Consider the following 23,142-nt stretch of genomic DNA (forward strand, 5'->3'; position numbering starts at 1 on the left):
TATTGTGGGGCACAGTGTAGCGGTATACTCTATATTGTGTGGCACAGTGTAGAGGTATACTGTATATTGTGGGGCACAGTGTAGCGGTATACTGTATATTGTGGGGCACAGTGTAGAGGTATACTGTATATTGTGGGGCACAGTGTAGCGGTATACTGTACTATTGTGGGGCACAGTGTAGAGGTATACTGTATATTGTGGGGCACAGTGTAGCGGTATACTGAATATTGTATGGCACAGTGTAAAGGTATACTGTATATTGTGGGGCACAGGTGTAGCGGTATACTGTATATTGTGTGGCACAGTGTAGCGGTATACTGTATATTGTGTGGCACAGTGTAGAGGTATACTGTATATTGTGGGGCACAGTGTAGAGGTATACTGTATATTGTGGGGCACAGTGTAGCGGTATACTGTATATTGTGGGGCACAGTGTAGCGGTATACTGTATATTGTGGGGCCACAGTGTAGCGGGTATACTGTATATTGTGGGGCACAGTTGTAGAGGTATACTGTATTTGTGGGCACCGTGTAGCGGTATACTGTAATTGTGGGGCACAGTGTAGAGGTTTAGACTGTATATTGTGGGCACAGTGTAGCGGTATACTGTATCATGTGGGCACAGTGTAGCGGTATACTGTATATTGTGTGGCACAGTGTAGCGGTATACTGTATCTTGTGGGCAACAGTGTAGCGGCTATACTGTATATTGTGGGGCACAGTGTAGAGGTATACTGTATATTGTGTGGCACAGTGTAGAGTATACTGTATATTGTGGGGCACAGTGTAGCGGTATACTGTATATTGTGGGGCACAGTGTAGCGGTATACTGTATATTGTGTGGCACAGTGTAGAGGTATACTGTATTGTGGGGCACAGTGTAGAGGTATACTGTATATTGTGTGGCACAGGTAGCGGTATACTGTATATTGTGGGGCACAGTGTAGAGGATACTGTATATTGTGGGGCACAGTGTAGCGGTATACTGTATATTGGTATGGCACAGTGTAAAGGTATACTGTATATTGTGGGGCACAGTGTAGCGGTATACTGTATATTGTGTGGCACAGTGTAGCGGTATACTGTATATTGTGGGGCACAGTGTAGCGGTATACTGTATATTGTGGGGCACAGTGTAGAGGTATACTGTATATTGTGTGGCACAGTGTAGGCTATATGTGTATAACATAAACATATTTCATATGAAAACTTACAGTTACTTGACCCTTGGGGATCTCGGACGCCACTTCAGCACTTTGGCCGGGGGCTCAGCGGAGCTGATGTGTTTTATCCTAATGGGAAAGATTTCATAATAAGGATTTGGAGAAGGGGCAGAGGGATAGCAGAGCAGGGAGAGGCCGGTGCTGCTACTAGGGGGTCATACCATGGGGGAGTAATAAAGCCCACTATAATGCTCCCCCAGTAGTAATAATTCTCCTTATAATGTGACAGTGCAAAAATACCCCCTTGTAATGGCCCCAGTTGAGCTAATGTCCCCATAGTGCCCCCATACTGTGCCAGTATAAAATACCTCTATATAGTGCCCCCAGTAAATTCCCCCATAGTGCTCCTCTCCCCCCTTCCTGCTAGTGCGCCCCATAATGTACCAGTATAAAATGCCACATATATAGTGCCCCAGTAGATGCCCCTCAGTGTCCGGCTTCTGATAGGCTGCCGGCCTAGTTCCCCGATAATTCCCTCCAATAATGTGCCAGTAAGTGTCCCCATAGATGCCCCCCCCATCATGTGCCAGTATCAAGTGCCTCTCTCTTCCCCCCCATGTCCCAGTATCATAGTGCCACCCCCCCCTCCAAAAAAAGTGGCAGTATCAAGTGCCTCCCCCCATGTGCCAGTATCATAGTGCCAAACCCACCCATGTGCCAGTATCAAGTGCCAAATCCCCCCCCACATGCCAGTATCAAGTGCCTCATTCTCCCCCCCCATGTCCCAGTATCATAGTGCCATCTCCCCCCCCAAAAAAGTGCCAGTATCAAGTGCCTCCCCCCATGTGCCAGTATCATAGTGCCAAACGCACCCATGTGCCAGTATCAAGTGCCAACCTTCCCCCCACATGCCAGTATCAAGTGCCTCTCTCCTCCCCCCCATGTCCCAGTATCATAGTGCCATCCCCCCCCCCCCAAAAAAAGTGCCAGTATCAAGTGCCTCTCTCCCCCACCCCCATGTGCCAGTATCAGGTGCCTCTCCCCTTCCCCATGTGCCAGTATCAGGTGCCAACCCCCCCTCCCCCCCAGGTGCCAGTATCAGGTGCCAACCCCCCCTCCCCATGTGCCAGTATCAAGTGCCTCCCGCTCCCCCCATGGCAGTAACAGTCGGGTATTAAAAAATAATAATAAACACTTCTACTTACCTCCATGTCAGCGATGCAGCCTCTTCCTGTGTCCCGCCCTGTATGTCCATATATGGAGTCAGTGCTTGTATTTCAGAAAAGTTTCTGCTGGGATTCGAGCCCACGACCTTCTGTATCAGAGGCAAAGCTCCAGTCCTAACCACAAGACCATAAGAGCTGCCTTGCCTGTTATAGCTGGCTAAGTGTACATCATATATAGAGATATGGCAGAGCTGAGTGTGCTGGGACAACTGTCATATAGAGATATAGCAGTGCTGGGTGTGTTGGGGCAGCTGTCATGTGTATAGATGTACACTTAGCCAGCTATAAGAGTAGAAGTCTCATATTTTTTCAATCAGTTGCAATGCAGCCTTTATGGCTGTGTGGGTAAATGCTTTGCCACTGATACATGGTTCAAATCCCAGACACATCAGGAGACAGTAAGATTAGATCACATTAGCGAGGGGTCCTGGTCAGCCGCCGCTGCTGCTGTGAAGGGGCCCTGAACATTAAGACAAGAATCGATCATATTTAACTAACTTGAAAATAAACTGTCACACACGCTGCCGGGGCGCCGGGCCCCGAAGCAGCCGCTTCCCCGGTAGTTACGCCACTGGTCACTGTGTACATACATTGCATTACTTATCATGTACTGATCCTGAGTTACATCCTGTATTATACTCCAGAGCTGCACTCACTATTCTGCTGGTGCAGTCACTGTGTACATACATTACTGATCCTGTACTGATCATGAGTTACATCCTGTATTATACTCCAGAGCTGCATTCACTATTCTGCTGGTGTAGTCACTGTGTACATACATTACATTACTTATCCTGTACTGATCCTGAGTTACATCCTGTATTATACTCCAGTGCTGCACTCACTATTCTGCTGCTGCAGTCACTGGAATTTGTAGATTTGCAACAACTGAGGGAACAGGTTGTAGTTCACGGTCTATCCATATGTGATGCAGCAAAGTGATCTGTACAGATGCCAATTATTAGAGTTAGTGAAAATTGCAGGATTTAATGTTTTTTCTATAGATATTGACATGAAAAATAACAGCACCAAAAATCATTTAAAAATATGTTTAACATAAAAATATTGATTTAACCCCTTGATACATGTACCTTGTATGTCGTCTCATTAAAGATGGCGGCAGCTCCAGAGAGTTCCATGCTATTATAGCTGTAGTTCTTATGGAGGCCTGCAGGAGGCAGGGTTCCATAAGAAAACAGCAAATCTGCCATACACTGCAATGCTAATTCATAGCAGTGTAAGGGAACAGCAATCTGAAGATTGCATATTTAAGCCCCCTGAAGGGGGGGGGGGGGGGGGGCTTAAAAAAGTATTAAAAAAAGTTATTAAAAGTATAAATAAAGATTCAGATTACCCTCCCTTTTCCCATCATAAAAAAAAGATCATATGCACCACCACATCCCAAAACACCCAAACTATTAAAATATAAATATATTTATCCTGTACGGTGAACGCTGTAAATGAAAGAAAAACTGCCAATTTGCAGTTTTTTTCCTTTGCTTCACCTCCCCCCCAAAAATATTTATATCAAAGTGATCTAAAAGTCATACACACTCCAAAACGGTATAAATAAAAACGACCGATCACATGCAAAAGTGAGCTCTGTATATGAAAATATTAAGTTATGGGGTCTGAAAAAAAAAAGTCCAAAGATATTTTTTTTTCAGTATTAAAACACAAAAAAAACCATATCAATGTGGTCTCGCTGTATGAAGGGCACAGGTCATATGCGGGTAGCGGCCGTCTGCTCCCCGCATCACGGATGCGGACCCATTCACTTGAACACGGAACAAAGGCATGGGACCCCACAGAAGCACTACAAAGCACTTCTGTGTGTTTTTTTCTCCGTACCTTACCTCCGCACCGCAAAAAAAATAGAACTTGTTGTTTTGTGGTGCTGACGGATCACGGACCCTTTTATGTTCAATGGGTCTGGAGCCGTCGCGCAGGCGCGTGGATGGTGCCCGTGCAAATTGTGGTCCCAAATGCATGGAACGGCCGAACAACAGCCGTGTGCAAGAGGCCTAGGGCTCAGTTCAGACCAGTAGCATGTTTGGCTTTTTTTTTGTCCTAGAATAGGAACAGAAAAATCTGAAGTGCTGGATCGGTATATGGCAGACACCAACGATGTCCAATTGACCCCACTGACTATAATGGGGCCCATCAGTCTCCCATTATGCCCTCCGTCATTCTGGCAGATCCTGAATATTTGCTTGAATCAGCAACAGAGGCTTCTAACAGAACTTCTGCATTTTTTCCAGCGGAAATTGGTGCGGACACAGTGACGAGATTCCTCTTGTGGCCCAATCACTTCTGCCTCCCATTCTTCGGTAGGCAGTGCTGAATATCACAGAACAGCGGTTTACAGCAAATCTCCCTTTTTGGCACAGTTGCAGCCACTACACGATCTTCAGCACTGCAGTATCTACACCACAATTCTACTGGAAAAAAAATGCTGCGTGAACGGCCCGGTGCGGTTCACAGGTGACTGATTTTTTGAGCGTCGTACAGTACCAGGAAAGTGGGTGAGAATTTCGGAATTCCCATCCACATGCTGTGTAAAAAAATGTAGCAAAAAAGCTGTGATTTAAAATCTGCAGCATGTCGGATTTCATTGCGGATTTCACCCTTTTCAATGCAATGACACTGCGTCTAATCTGCAAATGCGCAGTGTGTGCACGCAGCCTTGGATGCATTTATTTCTGCTGCAGATTTAAAGCAGAAATGCTGCAGGAAACCCCAGCTAACCTGGCATGTGTGAACCCAGCCTTACCCTTATATGAACCCTTTGTCTCAATCAGGTACTTAAATGATACATTGTATAAACATTTATAAATATTGTTACAATAATAAAATACGAAATTCTAATAAAATAACTTCCAACACACAGACACGAAAGGCCTAAAATGATGAGGGATGAAAACGAATCGACCGGCGCATAAATAAGTGAAAGCAAATTAAAAACAGCACAATAAAAGATGAGGCTCTTTATGGCATTAATCTCGTAAATGCAGAGGCGGGGGCGCTGGGCTTGGCCGGGAGCCATGATATTAACTGAGATGCATAGGAGAAGCTTCATTCCAAAGAAGCTCTATCAGCAACCATCTATTCTAGTAGGATCTGTGACAATCACCCCAATCATTTGTCATTATTGATACATTCACATCTAGGGATGAGCGAACTCGAACTGTATAGTTCGGGTTCGTACCGAATTTTGGGGTGTCCGTGACACGGACCCGAACCCGGACATTTTCGTAAAAGTCCGGGTTCGGGTTCGGTGTTCGTCGCTTTCTTGGCGCTTTTGTGACGCTTTCTTGGCGCTTTTTGAAAGGCTGCAAAGCAGCCAATCAACAAGCGTCATACTACTTGCCCCAAGAGGCCATCACAGCCATGCCTACTATTGGCATGGCTGTGATTGGCCAGAGCACCATGTGACCCAGCCTCTATTTAAGCTGGAGTCACATAGCGCCGCCCGTCACTCTGCTCTGATTAGCGTAGGGAGAGGTTGCGGCTGCGACAGTAGGGCGAGATTAGGCAGATTAACTCCTCCAAAGGACTTGATTAACTGATCGATCTGCAGCTGTGGATCATTGAGCTGCTGATCCTCAATTGCTCACTGTTTTTAGGCTGCCCAGACCGTTTGTCAGTCACATTTTTCTGGGGTGATCGGCGGCCATTTTGTGTCTTGTGGTGCGCCAGCACAAGCTGCGACCAAGTGCATTTAACCCTCAATGGTGTGGTTGTTTTTTGGCTAAAGCCTACATCAGGGTGAAGCTGTCACACCAAGTGCATTTAACCAGCAATAGTCTGTTCATTTTTTGGCCATATACAAAATCAGGGGCAAGCTGCGCCTGTCACCAAGTGCATTTAACCCTCAATGGTGTGGTTGTTTTTTGGCTAAAGCCTACATCAGGGTGAAGCTGTCACACCAAGTGCATTTAACCAGCAATAGTCTGTTCATTTTTTGGCCATATACAAAATCAGGGGCAAGCTGCGCCTGTCACCAAGTGCATTTAACCCTCAATGGTGTGGTTGTTTTTTGGCTAAAGCCTACATCAGAGTGAAGCTGTCACACCAAGTGCATTTAACCAGCAATAGTCTGTTCATTTTTTGGCCATATACAAAATCAGGGGCAAGCTGCGCCTGTCACCAAGTGCATTTAACCCTCAATGGTGTGGTTGTTTTCTGGCTAAAGCCTACATCAGGGTGAAGCTGTCACACCAAGTGCATTTAACCAGCAATAGTCTGTTTATTTTTTGGCCATATACTACATCAGGGGCAAGCTGCGCCCGTCACCAAGTGCATTTAACCCTCAGTAGTGTGGTTGGTCAAGCTGTGACACCAAGTGCATTTAACCAGCAATAGTCTGTTCATTTTTTGGCCATATACTACATCAGGGGCAAGCTGCGCCCGTCACCAAGTGCATTTAACCAGCAATAGTGTGGTTATTTTTTGGCCATATCCCAGTCTAATTCTGTCACTAAATCCATACCGGTCACCCAGCGCCTAAATACTAGGCCTCAAATTTATATCCCGCTAAATCTCTCGTTACCGCTGTCCTGTTGTAGCTGGGAAAGTTATTTAGTGTCCGTCAAAGCAAATTTTTTGTTCTGGGTTGAAGTACAATTCCCAATTTAGCAATTTCATAATTTAGTGGTTTCTGCTATATCAGAGCTATTTGAAATCTATCCCTAAAAGGGTATATAATATTCAAGGTGCACATTGGGTCATTCAGAATAACTTCACACACACCCGCTACTGTGTATTTTCAAGTCTAATTCTGTCACTAAACCCATACCTGTCACCCAGCGCCTAAATACTAGGCCTCAAATTTATATCCTGCTAAATCTCTCGTTACCGCTGTCCTGTTGTAGCTGGGAAAGTTATTTAGTGTCCGTCAAAGCACATTTTTTGTTCTGGGTTGAAGTACAATTCCCAATTTAGCAATTTCATAATTTAGTGGTTTCTGCTATATCAGAGCTATTTGAAATCTATCCCTAAAAGGGTATATAATATTCAAGGTGCACATTGGGTCATTCAGAATAACTTCACACACACCCGCTACTGTGTATTTCCAAGTCTAATTCTGTCACTAAACCCATACCTGTCACCCAGCGCCTAAATACTAGGCCTCAAATTTATATCCTGCTAAATCTCTCGTTACCGCTGTCCTGTTGTAGCTGGGAAAGTTATTTAGTGTCCGTCAAAGCACATTTTTTGTTCTGGGTTGAAGTACAATTCCCAATTTAGCAATTTCATAATTTAGTGGTTTCTGCTATATCAGAGCTATTTGAAATCTATCCCTAAAAGGGTATATAATATTCAAGGTGCACATTGGGTCATTCAGAATAACTTCACACACACCCGCTACTGTGTATTTCCAAGTCTAATTCTGTCACTAAACCCATACCTGTCACCCAGCGCCTAAATACTAGGCCTCAAATTTATATCCTGCTAAATCTCTCGTTACCGCTGTCCTGTTGTAGCTGGGAAAGTTATTTAGTGTCCGTCAAAGCACATTTTTTGTTCTGGGTTGAAATACAATTCCCAATTTAGCAATTTCATAATTTAGTGGTTTCTGCTATATCAGAGCTATTTGAAATCTATCCCTAAAAGGGTATATAATATTCAAGGTGCACATTGGGTCATTCAGAATAACTTCACACACACCCGCTACTGTGTATTTCCAAGTCTAATTCTGTCACTAAACCCATACCTGTCACCCAGCGCCTAAATACTAGGCCTCAAATTTATATCCTGCTAAATCTCTCGTTACCGCTGTCCTGTTGTAGCTGGGAAAGTTATTTAGTGTCCGTCAAAGCACATTTTTTGTTCTGGGTTGAAATACAATTCCCAATTTAGCAATTTCATAATTTAGTGGTTTCTGCTATATCAGAGCTATTTGAAATCTATCCCTAAAAGGGTAGATCATATTGAAGGTGCACATAGGGTCATTCAGAATAACTTCACACACACCCGCTACTGTGTATTTCCAAGTCTAATTCTGTCACTAAACCCATACCTGTCACCCAGCGCCTAAATACTAGGCCTCAAATTTATATCCCGCTAAATCTCTCGTTACCGCTGTCCTGTTGTAGCTGGGAAAGTTATTTAGTGTCCGTCAAAGCACATTTTTTGTTCTGGGTTGAAGTACAATTCCCAATTTAGCAATTTCATAATTTAGTGGTTTCTGCTATATCAGAGCTATTTGAAATCTATCCCTAAAAGGGTATATAATATTCAAGGTGCACATTGGGTCATTCAGAATAACTTCACACACACCCGCTACTGTGTATTTCCAAGTCTAATTCTGTCACTAAACCCATACCTGTCACCCAGCGCCTAAATACTAGGCCTCAAATTTATATCCTGCTAAATCTCTCGTTACCGCTGTCCTGTTGTAGCTGGGAAAGTTATTTAGTGTCCGTCAAAGCACATTTTTTGTTCTGGGTTGAAATACAATTCCCAATTTAGCAATTTCATAATTTAGTGGTTTCTGCTATATCAGAGCTATTTGAAATCTATCCCTAAAAGGGTATATAATATTCAAGGTGCACATTGGGTCATTCAGAATAACTTCACACACACCCGCTACTGTGTATTTCCAAGTCTAATTCTGTCACTAAACCCATACCTGTCACCCAGCGCCTAAATACTAGGCCTCAAATTTATATCCTGCTAAATCTCTCGTTACCGCTGTACTGTTGTTGCTTGGAAAGATATTTAGTGTCCGTCAAAGCACATTTTTTGTTCTGGGTTGAAATACAATTCCCAATTTAGCAATTTCATAATTTAGTGGTTCCTGCTATATCAGAGCTATTTGAAATCTATCCCAAAAAGGGTATATAATATTCAAGGTGCACATTGGGTCATTCAGAATAACTTCACACACACGCTTCTGTGCATTTCCAAGTCTAATTCTGTCACTAAATCCATACCGGTCACCCAGCGCCTAAATACTAGGCCTCAAATTTATATCCCGCTGAATTTGAATACAATACATTGGGCCAAATAATATATTTGTTGTTGTGGTGAACCATAACAATGAGAAAAACATCTAGTAAGGGACGCGGACGTGGACATGGTCGTGGTGGTGTTAGTGGACCCTCTGGTGCTGGGAGAGGACGTGGCCGTTCTGCCACATCCACACGTCCTAGTGTACCAACTACCTCAGGTCCCAGTAGCCGCCAGAATTTACAGCGATATATGGTGGGGCCCAATGCCGTTCTAAGGATGGTAAGGCCTGAGCAGGTACAGGCATTAGTCAATTGGGTGGCCGACAGTGGATCCAGCACGTTCACATTATCTCCCACCCAGTCTTCTGCAGAAAGCGCACAGATGGCGCCTGAAAACCAACCCCATCAGTCTGTCACATCACCCCCATGCATACCAGGGAAACTGTCTCAGCCTCAAGTTATGCAGCAGTCTCTTATGCTGTTTGAAGACTCCGCTGGCAGGGTTTCCCAAGGGCATCCACCTAGCCCTTCCCCAGCGGTGAAAGACATAGAATGCACTGACGCACAACCACTTATGTTTCCTGATGATGAGGACATGGGAATACCACCTCAGCATGTCTCTGATGATGACGAAACACAGGTGCCAACTGCTGCGTCTTTCTGCAGTGTGCAGACTGAACAGGAGGTCAGGGATCAAGACTGGGTGGAAGACGATGCAGGGGACGATGAGGTCCTAGACCCCACATGGAATGAAGGTCGTGCCACTGACTTTCACAGTTCGGAGGAAGAGGCAGTGGTGAGACCGAGCCAACAGCGTAGCAAAAGAGGGAGCAGTGGGCAAAAGCAGAACACCCGCCGCCAAGAGACTCCGCCTGCTACTGACCGCCGCCATCTGGGACCGAGCACCCCAAAGGCAGCTTCAAGGAGTTCCCTGGCATGGCACTTCTTCAAACAATGTGCTGACGACAAGACCCGAGTGGTTTGCACGCTGTGCCATCAGAGCCTGAAGCGAGGCATTAACGTTCTGAACCTGAGCACAACCTGCATGACCAGGCACCTGCATGCAAAGCATGAACTGCAGTGGAGTAAACACCTTAAAACCAAGGAAGTCACTCAGGCTCCCCCTGCTACCTCTTCTGCTGCTGCCGCCTCGGCCTATTCTGCTGCTGCCGCCTCGGCCTCTTCCTCCGCCTCTGGAGGAACGTTGGCACCTGCCGCCCAGCAAACAGGGGATGTACCACCAACACCACCACCACCACCTCCGTCACCAAGCGTCTCAACCATGTCACACGCCAGCGTTCAGCTCTCCATCTCACAAACATTTGATAGAAAGCGTAAATTCCCACCTAGCCACCCTCGATCCCTGGCCCTGAATGCCAGCATTTCTAAACTACTGGCCTATGAAATGCTGTCATTTAGGCTGGTGGACACAGACAGCTTCAAACAGCTCATGTCGCTTGCTGTCCCACAGTATGTTGTTCCCAGCCGGCACTACTTCTCCAAGAGAGCCGTGCCTTCCCTGCACAACCAAGTATCCGATAAAATCAAGTGTGCACTGCGCAACGCCATCTGTAGCAAGGTCCACCTAACCACAGATACGTGGACCAGTAAGCACGGCCAGGGACGCTATATCTCCCTAACTGCACACTGGGTAAATGTAGTGGCAGCTGGGCCCCAGGCGGAGAGCTGTTTGGCGCACGTCCTTCCGCCGCCAAGGATCGCAGGGCAACATTCTTTGCCTCCTGTTGCCACCTCCTCCTTCTCGGCTTCCTCCTCCTCTTCTTCCACCTGCTCATCCAGTCAGCCACACACCTTCACCACCAACTTCAGCACAGCCCGGGGTAAACGTCAGCAGGCCATTCTGAAACTCATATGTTTGGGGGACAGGCCCCACACCGCACAGGAGTTGTGGCGGGGTATTGAACAACAGACCGACGAGTGGTTGCTGCCGGTGAGCCTCAAGCCCGGCCTGGTGGTGTGTGATAATGGGCGAAATCTCGTTGCAGCTCTGGGACTAGCCAATTTGACGCACATCCCTTGCTTGGCGCATGTGCTGAATTTGGTGGTGCAGAAGTTCATTCACAACTACCCCGACATGTCAGAGCTGCTGCATAAAGTGCGGGCCGTCTGTTCGCGCTTCCGGCGTTCACATCCTGCCGCTGCTCGCCTGTCTGCGCTACAGCGTAACTTCGGCCTTCCCGCTCACCGCCTCATATGCGACGTGCCCACCAGGTGGAACTCCACCTTGCACATGCTGGACAGACTGTGCGAGCAGCAGCAGGCCATAGTGGAGTTTCAGCTGCAGCACGCACGGGTCAGTCGCACTACAGAACAGCACCACTTCACCACCAATGACTGGGCCTCCATGCGAGACCTGTGTGCCCTGTTGCGCTGTTTCGAGTACTCCACCAACATGGCCAGTGGCGATGACACCGTTATCAGCGTTACAATACCACTTCTATGTCTCCTTGAGAAAACACTTAGGGCGATGATGGAACAGGAGGTGGCCCAGGAGGAGGAGGAGGAGGAGGAGGAAGAGGGGTCATTTTTAGCACTTTCAGGCCAGTCTCTTCGAAGTGACTCAGAGGGAGGTTTTTGGCAACAGCAGAGGCCAGGTACAAATGTGGCCAGCCAGGGCCCACTACTGGAGGACGAGGAGGACGAGGATGAGGAGGAGGTGGAGGAGGATGAGGATGAAGCATGGTCACAGCGGGGTGGCACCCAACGCAGCTCGGGTCCATCACTGGTGCGTGGCTGGGGGGAAAGGCAGGACGATGACGATACGCCTCCCACAGAGGACAGCTTGTCCTTACCCCTGGGCAGCCTGGCACACATGAGCGACTACATGCTGCAGTGCCTGCGCAACGACAGCAGAGTTGCCCACATTTTAACCTGTGCGGACTACTGGGTTGCCACCCTGCTGGATCCACGCTACAAAGACAATGTGCCCACCTTACTTCCTGCACTGGAGCGTGATAGGAAGATGCGCGAGTACAAGCGCACGTTGGTAGACGCGCTACTGAGAGCATTCCCAAATGTCACAGGGGAACAAGTGGAAGCCCAAGGCCAAGGCAGAGGAGGAGCAAGAGGTCGCCAAGGCAGCTGTGTCACGGCCAGCTCCTCTGAGGGCAGGGTTAGCATGGCAGAGATGTGGAAAACTTTTGTCAACACGCCACAGCTAACTGCACCACCACCTGATACGCAACGTGTTAGCAGGAGGCAACATTTCACTAACATGGTGGAACAGTACGTGTGCACACCCCTCCACGTACTGACTGATGGTTCGGCCCCATTCAACTTCTGGGTCTCTAAATTGTCCACGTGGCCAGAGCTAGCCTTTTATGCCTTGGAGGTGCTGGCCTGCCCGGCAGCCAGCGTTTTGTCTGAACGTGTATTCAGCACGGCAGGGGGCGTCATTACAGACAAACGCAGCCGCCTGTCTACAGCCAATGTGGACAAGCTGACGTTCATAAAAATGAACCAGGCATGGATCCCACAGGACCTGTCCGTCCCTTGTCCAGATTAGACATTAACTACCTCCCCATAACCATATATTATTGGACTCCAGGGCACTTCCTCATTCAATCCTATTTTTATTTTCATTTTACCATTATATTGCAAGGCTACCCAAAGTTGAATGAACCTCTCCTCTGCCTGTGTGCTAGGCCTAAATATATGCCAATGGATTGTTGCAGTGGTGGCTGACGTGAAGCCTCATTCTCTGCTATGACATGCAGACTGATTCTCTGGTGACATGAAGCCAGATTGTCTGTTACGGGACCTCTCTCCTCTGCCTGGGTGCTGGGCCTAAATTTATGACAATGGACTGTTGCAGTGGTGGCTGACGTGAAGCCTGATTCTCTGCTATGACATGCAGACTGATTCTCTGCTGACATGAAGCCAGATCCTCTGTTACGGGACCTCTCTCCTCTGCCTGGGTGCTGGGCCTAAATTTATGAAAATGGACTGTTGCAGTGGTGGGTGACGTGAAGCCTCATTCTCTGCTATGACATGCAGACTGATTCTCTGCTGACATGAAGCCAGATTGTCTGTTACGGGACCTCTCTCCTCTGCCTGGGTGCTGGGCCTAAATATCTGACAATGGACTGTTGCATTGGTGGCTGACGTGAAGCCTGATTCTCTGCTATGATATGAAGACTGATTCTCTGCTGACATGAAGCCAGATTGTCTGTTACGGGACCTCTCTCCTCTGCCTGTGTGCTAGGCCTAAATATATGCCAATGGATTGTTGCAGTGGTGGCTGACGTGAAGCCTGATTCTCTGCTATGACATGCAGACTGATTCTCTGGTGACATGAAGCCAGATCCTCTGTTACGGGACCTCTCTCCTCTGCCTGGGTGCTGGGCCTAAATTTATGAAAATGGACTGTTGCAGTGGTGGGTGACGTGAAGCCTGATTCTCTGCTATGACATGCAGACTGATTCTCTGGTGACATGAAGCCAGATCCTCTGTTACGGGACCTCTCTCCTCTGCCTGGGTGCTGGGCCTAAATTTATGAAAATGGACTGTTGCAGTGGTGGGTGACGTGAAGCCTCATTCTCTGCTATGACATGCAGACTGATTCTCTGCTGACATGAAGCCAGATTGTCTGTTACGGGACCTCTCTCCTCTGCCTGGGTGCTGGGCCTGAATTTATGACAATGGACTGTTGCAGTGGTGGCTGACGTGAAGCCTGATTCTCTGCTATGATATGAAGACTGATTCTCTGCTGACATGAAGCCAGATTGTCTGTTACGGGACCTCTCTCCTCTGCCTGGGTGCCGGGGCCTAAATATCTGAGAATGGACTGTTCCAGTGGTGGGTAACGGGAAGCCAGATTCTCTGCTATGATATGAAGACTGATTCTCTGCTGACATGAAGCCAGATTGTCTGTTACGGGACCTCTCTCCTCTGCCTGGGTGCTGGGCCTAAATTTATGAAAATGGACTCTTACAGTGGTGGGTGACGTGAAGCCTGATTCTCTGCTATGACATGAAGACTGATTCTCTGCTGACATGAAGCCAGATTGTCTGTTACGGGACCTCTCTCCTCTGCCTGGGTGCCGGGGCCTAAATATCTGAGAATGGACTGTTCCAGTGGTGGGTGACGGGAAGCCAGATTCTCTGCTATGGAACCTCTCTCCAATTGATTTTGGTTAATTTTTATTTATTTAATTTTTATTTTAATTAATTTCCCTATCCACATTTGTTTGCAGGGGATTTACCTACATGTTGCTGCCTTTTGCAGCCCTCTAGCCCTTTCCTGGGCTGTTTTACAGCCGTTTTAGTGCCGAAAAGTTCGGGTCCCCATTGACTTCAATGGGGTTCGGGTTCGGGACGAAGTTCGGATCGGGTTCGGATCCCGAACCCGAACATTTCCGGGATGTTCGGCCGAACTTCTCGAACCCGAACATCCAGGTGTTCGCTCAACTCTATTCACATCGTGAAACAATCCCACCGACAACCGGTCGGCCGCGTTCCAGCTGATGCTTTGTCGTATGTGGGTGGCCAGCTTCAGATTAGTTTAGGATTCTAATTGAGGGGGATTAGAGTATTGTAGCGATTCTAGTATGAGGCCGCATAACAGACATCTCCTAAAGTGCTGATCACCATGCCCGGCCTCTGACTTAGGGCTCATTCACATGAACGTGCGCTACCCGTTGCCATATTGCGGACCGCATTTGCGGATCCGCAATACACGGGCACTACGGAGTGCTTTCTGGGGTTCTGTTCCATGCTGCCGCCCCGCCGCGGAGAACTTGCTCTATCTTTTTGAGGAACAGACGGATCACCGACCCATTCAAGTGAATGGGTCTGCGATCCCCATGCGGCTGCCCCAAGGACGGTGCCCGTGCATTGCGGACCGCAATTTGCGGTCCACAGCACGGGCACAGGCCCTTATGAGGTGTACCGGACTGTATTGGGAGGGTGAACACTTGTGAGAACACGGAATTGATTGATGGTAGCATTGGTACAGCCCCACTATAGACAGGGCTTCTTTGTATTGAGTCAATGGTATTGATAGTCCTCCCAGGAAATGCTACCTGTGCCCCTCTCACATCTGCCTCCTCCTCTGGGAATTGTTTAATGTTGGATCAGAAAATCGCTCATTTGCCACCAACATAATTGATTAACATTGTCCAATTGTTGTTTATTTGTGGTGAGGGAACCCAATATTATTCATCGATACATTATACAACCTTTTGTTTTGACTTTGCGTCAGTTCCTCAGCATTTTCAAGATATCTGCTTTCTGTCAGTGAATGAGAAGACTCTTATTTTTATTTGCAAGAAGCAATCCTGCTCTGAGCTGAGAAGTGGAGACAGTTGTATCCAGTCCATGCAATGCTCTGTGAGACTCCAGACTGATACATTGTAGCAAATTGAGGCTACTTTCACAATAGAGTTTTTACAGGGTTCAGCAAAAACGCTTCCGTCACTGATAATACAACCGTCTGCATCCGTTATGAACGGATCCGTCATGAACTCCTTTGAAAGTCAATGGGGGACGGATCCATTTTCTATTGTGGCAGAGAAAACAGATCCATCCTCATTGACTTCCATTGGGGGTCATGCCGGATCCGTCTTGCTCCGCATCCCAGGATGGAAAGCAAACTACAACATGTTGCGGTTTGCTCTCCGGTCTGGGAACGCAACTAAGCAGAACGGAATGCATTTTGGAGCTCTCCGATCTGTTCAGTTCCGTTTTGTCCCCATTGACAATGAATAGGGACAAAGCTGAAGCTTTTTTTCCGGTATTGAGCCCCCATGACGGATCTCAATACCGGGAAAACTAAAACGCTAGTGTGAAAGTAGCCTTTCAGAGAGATGTGTAGCTGCTGTGTTGAGCTCGCAGAGCATTGTCTAGACTGGATACAATATAGGGGCAGGACTAGATACATACAGGATTACTACTTCTGAATGGAAACAAGAGTCTTCTCCGTCCCTGACAGCAAACAGATATCTTGAAAGTGGTGGCGAAATGAGTCAAAGTTTATAAAAAAATGTGTAGAAACTTTAGTGACCTAAATCCAGAAAACCCCTTTAAAGGAAATCCCTAGGGGGTTGTTCACACCACCGTGCCGTGTTTTGCGGTCTGCAAATTGCGGATTCGCAAAACACAGATGCCGCCCGTGTGCCTTCCGCAATTTGCGGAACGGACGGCCCTTCATAGAAATGCCTATTCTTGTCTGCAAAATGGACAAGAATAGGACATGACTTATCATTTTTGCGGGGCCACGTAACGGAGCAACCGATGAGGACAGCACACAGAATGCTGTCCGCATCTTTTGTGGCCCCATTGAAGTGAATGGGTCCGCACCCGAGCCGCAAAAAATGCGGCTCTGATGCGGAACCAAACCACGGTCGTGTGAATGAGCCCTGAGAGTCTATTCACACTTTGCAGTCGTGTTGCGGTATTTGCCACAAGCTTTCCAAAACTGCAGTCAAAGCAAAAGGGTTTTGTCGCAGTTTCGGGAAAACTGTGGGGATAAATGCAACATGTGATTACAAAATAAAAGTAAGGACGTCTTCACACGCTGCTGATTTTGTTGCAGAGTTTTCCACAACTGAAAATCAGTTCAGTTCACTTAAAGGGGGCTTGCAGAAATCCATGTGCTTGTCGCCTCATTCAAATGGATGGAACTGATTTTCAATTCTGCTACAAAATCTGCAGTGTGTGAAGGCTCCCCATTGGTTTTAGATCCCTTAGATCAGGCGTGCTCAACCTGCGGCCCTCCAGCTGTTGTAAAACTACAACTCCCACAATGCCCTGCCGTAAGCTGATAGCTGTAGCCTGTTCAGGCATGCTGGGAGTTGTAGTTTGCAACAGCTGGAGGGCCGCAGATTGAGCATGCCTGCCTTAGATCACCTGCACACAGCTGTGGGTGAATGCCCATAAGATCCGCACAAATATCCCTGCAGATTTATGTACGTTTCTGCAGCACATCCACACCACAATCTGGAATGTCTCATTGCGGTTTTTGGTGCGGATTTGCTGCGGATCTCCCTTCTATTAAAAAGGGTGAAATCTGCAGCTAAATCCGCACACTTAATTGACATGCTATTTATTTGGAAATCCACGTGGTAGGTCAATTTCCGCATGGAAAAAAATCCACAAAGTGTACATGAGACCCGTGTGATCTCATACACTTTGCTGTTACTGTAATATTCTGGAGAATCCACATTGCTTGATTGCAGATTTGTCTCCAATTCTGCAGCAGATTTCACACTATGCAGATTTTTTGCAAGCAGTTCCACGGCTGAAAATCCACAGCGCATTTTCCATGTGTGACATGCCTATATTTTTTGGGATTCTCTTAGCATTTTCCTCCATGGTGGATGTAGACGCCCAGTGCTGAGTCCTTCTGTCCCCAGATGACTTTACAATGTACTGGTCATTATAACACAATATTCCTTTAGTTTCTCACATTATATTACAGATGTCTCCGGGATCGTAAACCAGAACTCCAGGCAGGAGGTTTCCAGTCCTCCATTACTATTCCTCTCTCATCTTGGCTCTCCGGGGAATGTGAGATTTAATAGAGCTGTGTGTCTGGCACAGGGAAGGAGCCACGGCTGCCACATGCCCCCTCCCCGTGTTTATTATAAAAATAAAATTCAGAGTAATCGTTCAATTGAGGTAGTGGTCTGCAACCTGCGGCTATCCAGCTGTGAGCAAACCACAACTCCCAGCATGCCCTGACATCTGCACATATGAAAACACGTCCTGCCCTGTGCTCTGGCAGTTTGGCTTTGTATTAGGGTACTTTCACACTTGCGGCACCGGAACTGCCTGCCGAATCTGGAAATCCGGACGCAAACGGATGCATTTGTGAGACGGATCCGGATGCAGATCCGTCTCACAAATCCATTGCAATACCGGATCCATCTCTCTGGCGTCATCCGGAAAAACAGATCCGGTATTAATTTGTTTTGCATTTTTAAAAGGTCTGCACATGCCAAGTTTTGCCAGAACACTTAATGCCGGATCCGGCACTAATACACTTCAATGTAAATGAATGCCGGATCCGGCAAGTGTTCAGTATTTTTGGCCGGAGAGAAAACTGCAGCATGCGGCTGTATTTTCTCCGTCCGAAAAACGTAAGAGGAACTGAACTGATGCATCCTGATCGGATTGCTCTCCATTCAGAATGCATTAGGATAAAACTGATCAGTTTTTTCCGGTATTGAGCCCCGAGGACAGAACTCAATACCGGAAAACTTTAACGCCAGTGTGAAAATACCCTTAGGCGCAGTTACCAGCCACATCAGTAGTGGACAAATCAATGTAGAAGTCTTATTGATGTGGATGGTGCATTGACAGAATTTTCACATGGCAAGGCTGAATGAGGCAAGGACCCAGCCCAGAAGTGTTATCATGGGGGCGCACAGGCATCAGGACTATAAGTTCATTCACTTAGCAAAGAAAAAAGCTGTTGAGAAACTGTTTTCACAATTTTCATGCAGTCTAAGGCTAGGTCTACACGACGACATTTGTCGCGCGACAAAAAGTCGCGCGACAGATAGGGCGCAACAGTTGTCGCGCAACATTTTGTTGCACCAATGTCGCGCAACAATTTTTATAATGGCAGTCTATGGTGTCGCACTGCAACATGCGACATGTTGCGACTGCGACGCGACAGTCGCAGAAAAATCCATCTTGAATGGATTTTCTGCGACTGTCGCGTCGCAGTCGCAGCATGTCGCATGTTGCAGTGCGACACCATAGACTGCCATTATAAAAATTGTCGCGCGACATTGGTGCAACAAAATGTCGCGCGACAAATGTCGTCGTGTAGACCTAGCCTAAAGGGACTTTTATGTAAAATATGGGGTTGTTCCCCTTTGATTCTCTCTCTTTTCTCTTCCCCCCTTTTCTCTCCCTCTTCCTCCCCTCTCCACTCTCACTATCTTTTCTTTTCCTCTCTCACTCTCCCATTCCTCCTCTCTCTCTCTCTCTCTCTCTCCATCTCCCCCACTCTCCTTTCTTTCTCTCCCTCTTCCCCCCTCTCCACTTCTCACTCACATCTCTTCTCCCTCCTCTCTCCCCACTTCTCTCTCTCCCTCCGCTCTCCCTCCTCCTCTCTTTTTCCCCTCCTCTCTCTCTCCCTCTTCCCCCCCCCCCCGCTCCCTCTCTCACTGTTCTCCACCTCTTTTTCCCTCCTTTTCTCTCCCCTTCTCTCTGCTCTCTCTACCTCTCTTTTTCCATTCCCCCCCCTCTCTCTTTCTTTCCGCTTCGCTCTCTTCCTCCTCTCTCCCTCCTTCTCTCTTTTTCCCCTCCTCTCACTCCCTCCCTCTCTTCTTCCCCTTTTTTCTATCTCTTCCTCCTCTCTTCTCCCTCCTCTCTTCCCCCTTTTCTCTCTCTCTTTCTCCACTCTTGCTCCTCTCACTTCCTCCCTCTCTTCTCCCCCTCTTTTCCCCCTTTTCTCTCCCTCCCTCTTTCCCCCTTTTCTCTTTTTCTCCCTCTTCTCTTTCCCCCTTTTCTCTCTCTTTCTCCACTCTTCCTCCTCTTTCCCCCTTTTCTCTCCCTCCCTCTCTTCTTCCTCCTCTCTTTTCCCCTTTTCTCTCTCTCTTTCTCCACTCTTCCTCCTCTCAGCCCCCTTTTTTCTCTCTCCGTCTCCTCTCCCCCTGTTCTCTCTTCCTTCACTCTCCCTCCTCTCTTCTCCTCCTCTTCTCTCCCTCCCTCTCTTTTTCCTCCTCTCATCCCCCTTTCCTCTCTCTCTTTCTCCACTCTTCCTCCTATCATCCCCCTTTTCTCTCTGTCTTTCTCCACTCTCCCTCCTCTCTTTCCCCTTTTCTCTCCTCTTTCTCCACTCTTCCTCCTCTCATCCCCCTTTTCTCTCTCTCTTTCTCCACTCTCCCTCCTCTCTTTCCCCCTTTTCTCTCTCTCTTTCTCCACTCTTCCTCCTCTCATCCCCCTTTTCTCTCTCTTTCTCCACTCTTCCTCCTCTCTTTTCCCCCTTTTCTCTCTCTCTTTCTCCACTCTTCCTCCTCTCTTTCCCCCTTTTCTCTCTGTCTTTCTCCACTCTCCCTCCTCTCTTTCCCCCTTTTCTCTCTCTCTTTCTCCACTCTTCCTCCTATCATCCCCCTTTTCTCTCTCTCTTTCTCCACTCTACCTCCTCTCTTTCCCCCTTTTCTCTCTCTCTTTCTCCACTCTTCCTCCTCTCATCCCCCTTTTCTCTCTCTCTTTCTCCACTCTTCCTCCTCTCATCCCCCTTTTCTCTCTCTCTTTCTCCACTCTTCCTCCTCTCATCCCCCTTTTCTCTCTCTTTCTCCACTCTTCCTCCTCTCTTTTCCCCCTTTTCTCTCTCTCTTTCTCCACTCTTCCTCCTCTCTGTCAGTGCAGATAGCATTATTCCTCCTCTCATGCTGACACTCCATGTTGTAGACGTCTGAGGGTCCCAAGTCTCAAGTATTTAACCTTCACTGTAAACTAAAGAGAGCAGTGGGGGGTGGGGGAGGGGCATTGATTGAATTATAGAGAGTGCGGCCTGAGTGGCCACCTGCGCCCCATAGACTTCAAAGGGCCTGAGAGAGTGCAGCCATTTACAGGTCTCTAAGTTAAAGTGATGAAAATCCATGTCAAATATTTTTTTGTTTTTAAATTGCATTAGCAGCCGACACATCGCAGTCACCCGGGACGGAGAGGATGGCCCCAGGCTACCATCAGCGCCTGCACATTGCTGTGAATGGACCCCCTGACCCCAGAACGCTGCCTGTGGAATCCGGGTAATTGTCAGTGGTAAACAGCGAAATCAAATTCCTTCAAAAAGCAAGATAGAGTCCGCATTGTCTTCTGCGGCCGGTGGGGGGTTCTGATGGGGGGGGTTCTCATAGGGGGATTGTGTCATGTCCTTCACCAGCACCAAGTGTACCCGCTACCTGCAGTCTGGTCTGTGGTCACCGCATCAGCAAAGAAGCATCAGACACGGGCGCGGTGACTGCACCATTTAAAAGACTCTGGGGGTCATTTACAAACAGATATAAGTCACTTTTTGGCGTATTTCTGTCGCATATTGTGGCACAAAGCTTATTTGTTCCGCAATCTGCAACTTTCCCCCGCTAATGCAAGGTCTAAAAAAAGGTGGGGATGGGGGGGGGGTTGACTTTGGCGGGGAAGGGGACAGGCCGGCAGGCCCCTCTCATTTATCATTTTCTACGCCAGTTTTAGGCGTAGAAAATGGTCTCAATTTAAGCCAGCAAGGAAGATGTCTTACGTTTAGATTGTCGCTGGCGCCTCTTCATAACCAGCGCAGGGATTATTAAGACCAGCGTCTAAAGCGACGGTCTTAATAAATGACCCCTTTATTTTTACATATTTAGGTAATATTACTCCCCTCCCCCCACACACCCAATAACACATGCTCACCCAAAATTGATCTGTGCCTTGTCCACAAGCTGCCCTCAACCAGTAGAGTGGGCTCCTCACCGCCTAGGCCTCCCGCAAGGACAATCTGCTAGCGGTCCTTTTACACGGGGCGATGATCTAGCAGATTGCAATCCGCTGATCGCTAGTGGAGGAGACACATTTACATCCAGCGATCCCCTCCAGAGGATGGAGAGGAGTGATCGCTAATGCCACCGCTCGTCCCCACACTGTCACAGAAGCCCCGCAGAATACAAGGAGCCTAAACCCTCAAACAATGCCGATGGTGTCATTTCAAAATGTTTCAATTTTCAGTCCTCTTTGCTACAATGTAACATTAGGCCAAAACTCTTACAGGTCCCATGTGCCATCTATAATATTGGTGTTAGGGCAGCAAGGTCTTTGGGCCCCTTGGGGACCGGTTCCCAGCGTATCTGCTGTCTCTACAGCCCCCATAGCTCCACTGGTAATTTGCTGGGTTTTGATGTGGGACACTTGGATACTATATTTAATAGTTGCTTTGCTCTGGAAAATTTTATTGGGACTCGTCCTGTGTCTGCTGTCCATTTAGCCGCTGTTATGGGGCACATGGGAGGCGCGGCCCTTGCTTACACAGCTGAGGCAGCCATTAGGGGCACAGAATCCATATTTATTAGCAGGCCGCTCATCCGTCACTGTCACATTGTAAGGGGAACTGTCAGATCCTTGCACAAGTTACAGGGAGACTTCACATCTATAAAGCAACATCTCAGGGAAGCATTAAAATAACATCAGCATCTTGTCCTATTAAAACATTCGAAGGCCTCTTTCACACGACCGTATGGCTATTTCAGTGTTTTGCTGTCTGTTTTTCACGGATCCGTTGTTCCGTTTTTTGTTTCCATTGTGTTTCCGTTTCTGTTACGTTTTTCCGTATGGCATATATACAGTATACAGTCATTACATAGAAAAAATCGGGCTGGGCATAATATTTTCAATAGAGGGTTCAGCAAAAACGGAATGGATACGGAAGACATACGAATGCATTTCCGTATGTGTTCCGTTTTTTTTGCTGACCCATTGACTTGAATAGAGCCAAGCACCATGATTTGCGGACAAGAATAGGATATGTTCTATCTTTTCACGGTACGGAAATACTGAAACGGAATGCACACGGAGACACTTAATTTTTTTTTGCTGAACCATTGAAATGAATGGTGCAGTATATGTACCGCATACTGAACTAAAAAAAACGGCCAGTATACTGAACGCAAAATGCTGTCGTGTGCATGAGCCCTGAATGGAAAAAAAAACGGTCGAGTGAAAGAGGCCTAAGGCTACATGCACACGACCGTATATGTTTTGCAGTCCACAAATTGCGGATCCGCAAAAAAAACGGATGTCATTCCGTATGGCATCCGTTTTTTTTTGCGGAACTGTTTTTTGGGCGGAT

The sequence above is a fragment of the Bufo gargarizans genome, chromosome 7 (assembly GCF_014858855.1).
Source record: "Bufo gargarizans isolate SCDJY-AF-19 chromosome 7, ASM1485885v1, whole genome shotgun sequence".
NCBI lineage: Eukaryota > Metazoa > Chordata > Amphibia > Anura > Bufonidae > Bufo > Bufo gargarizans.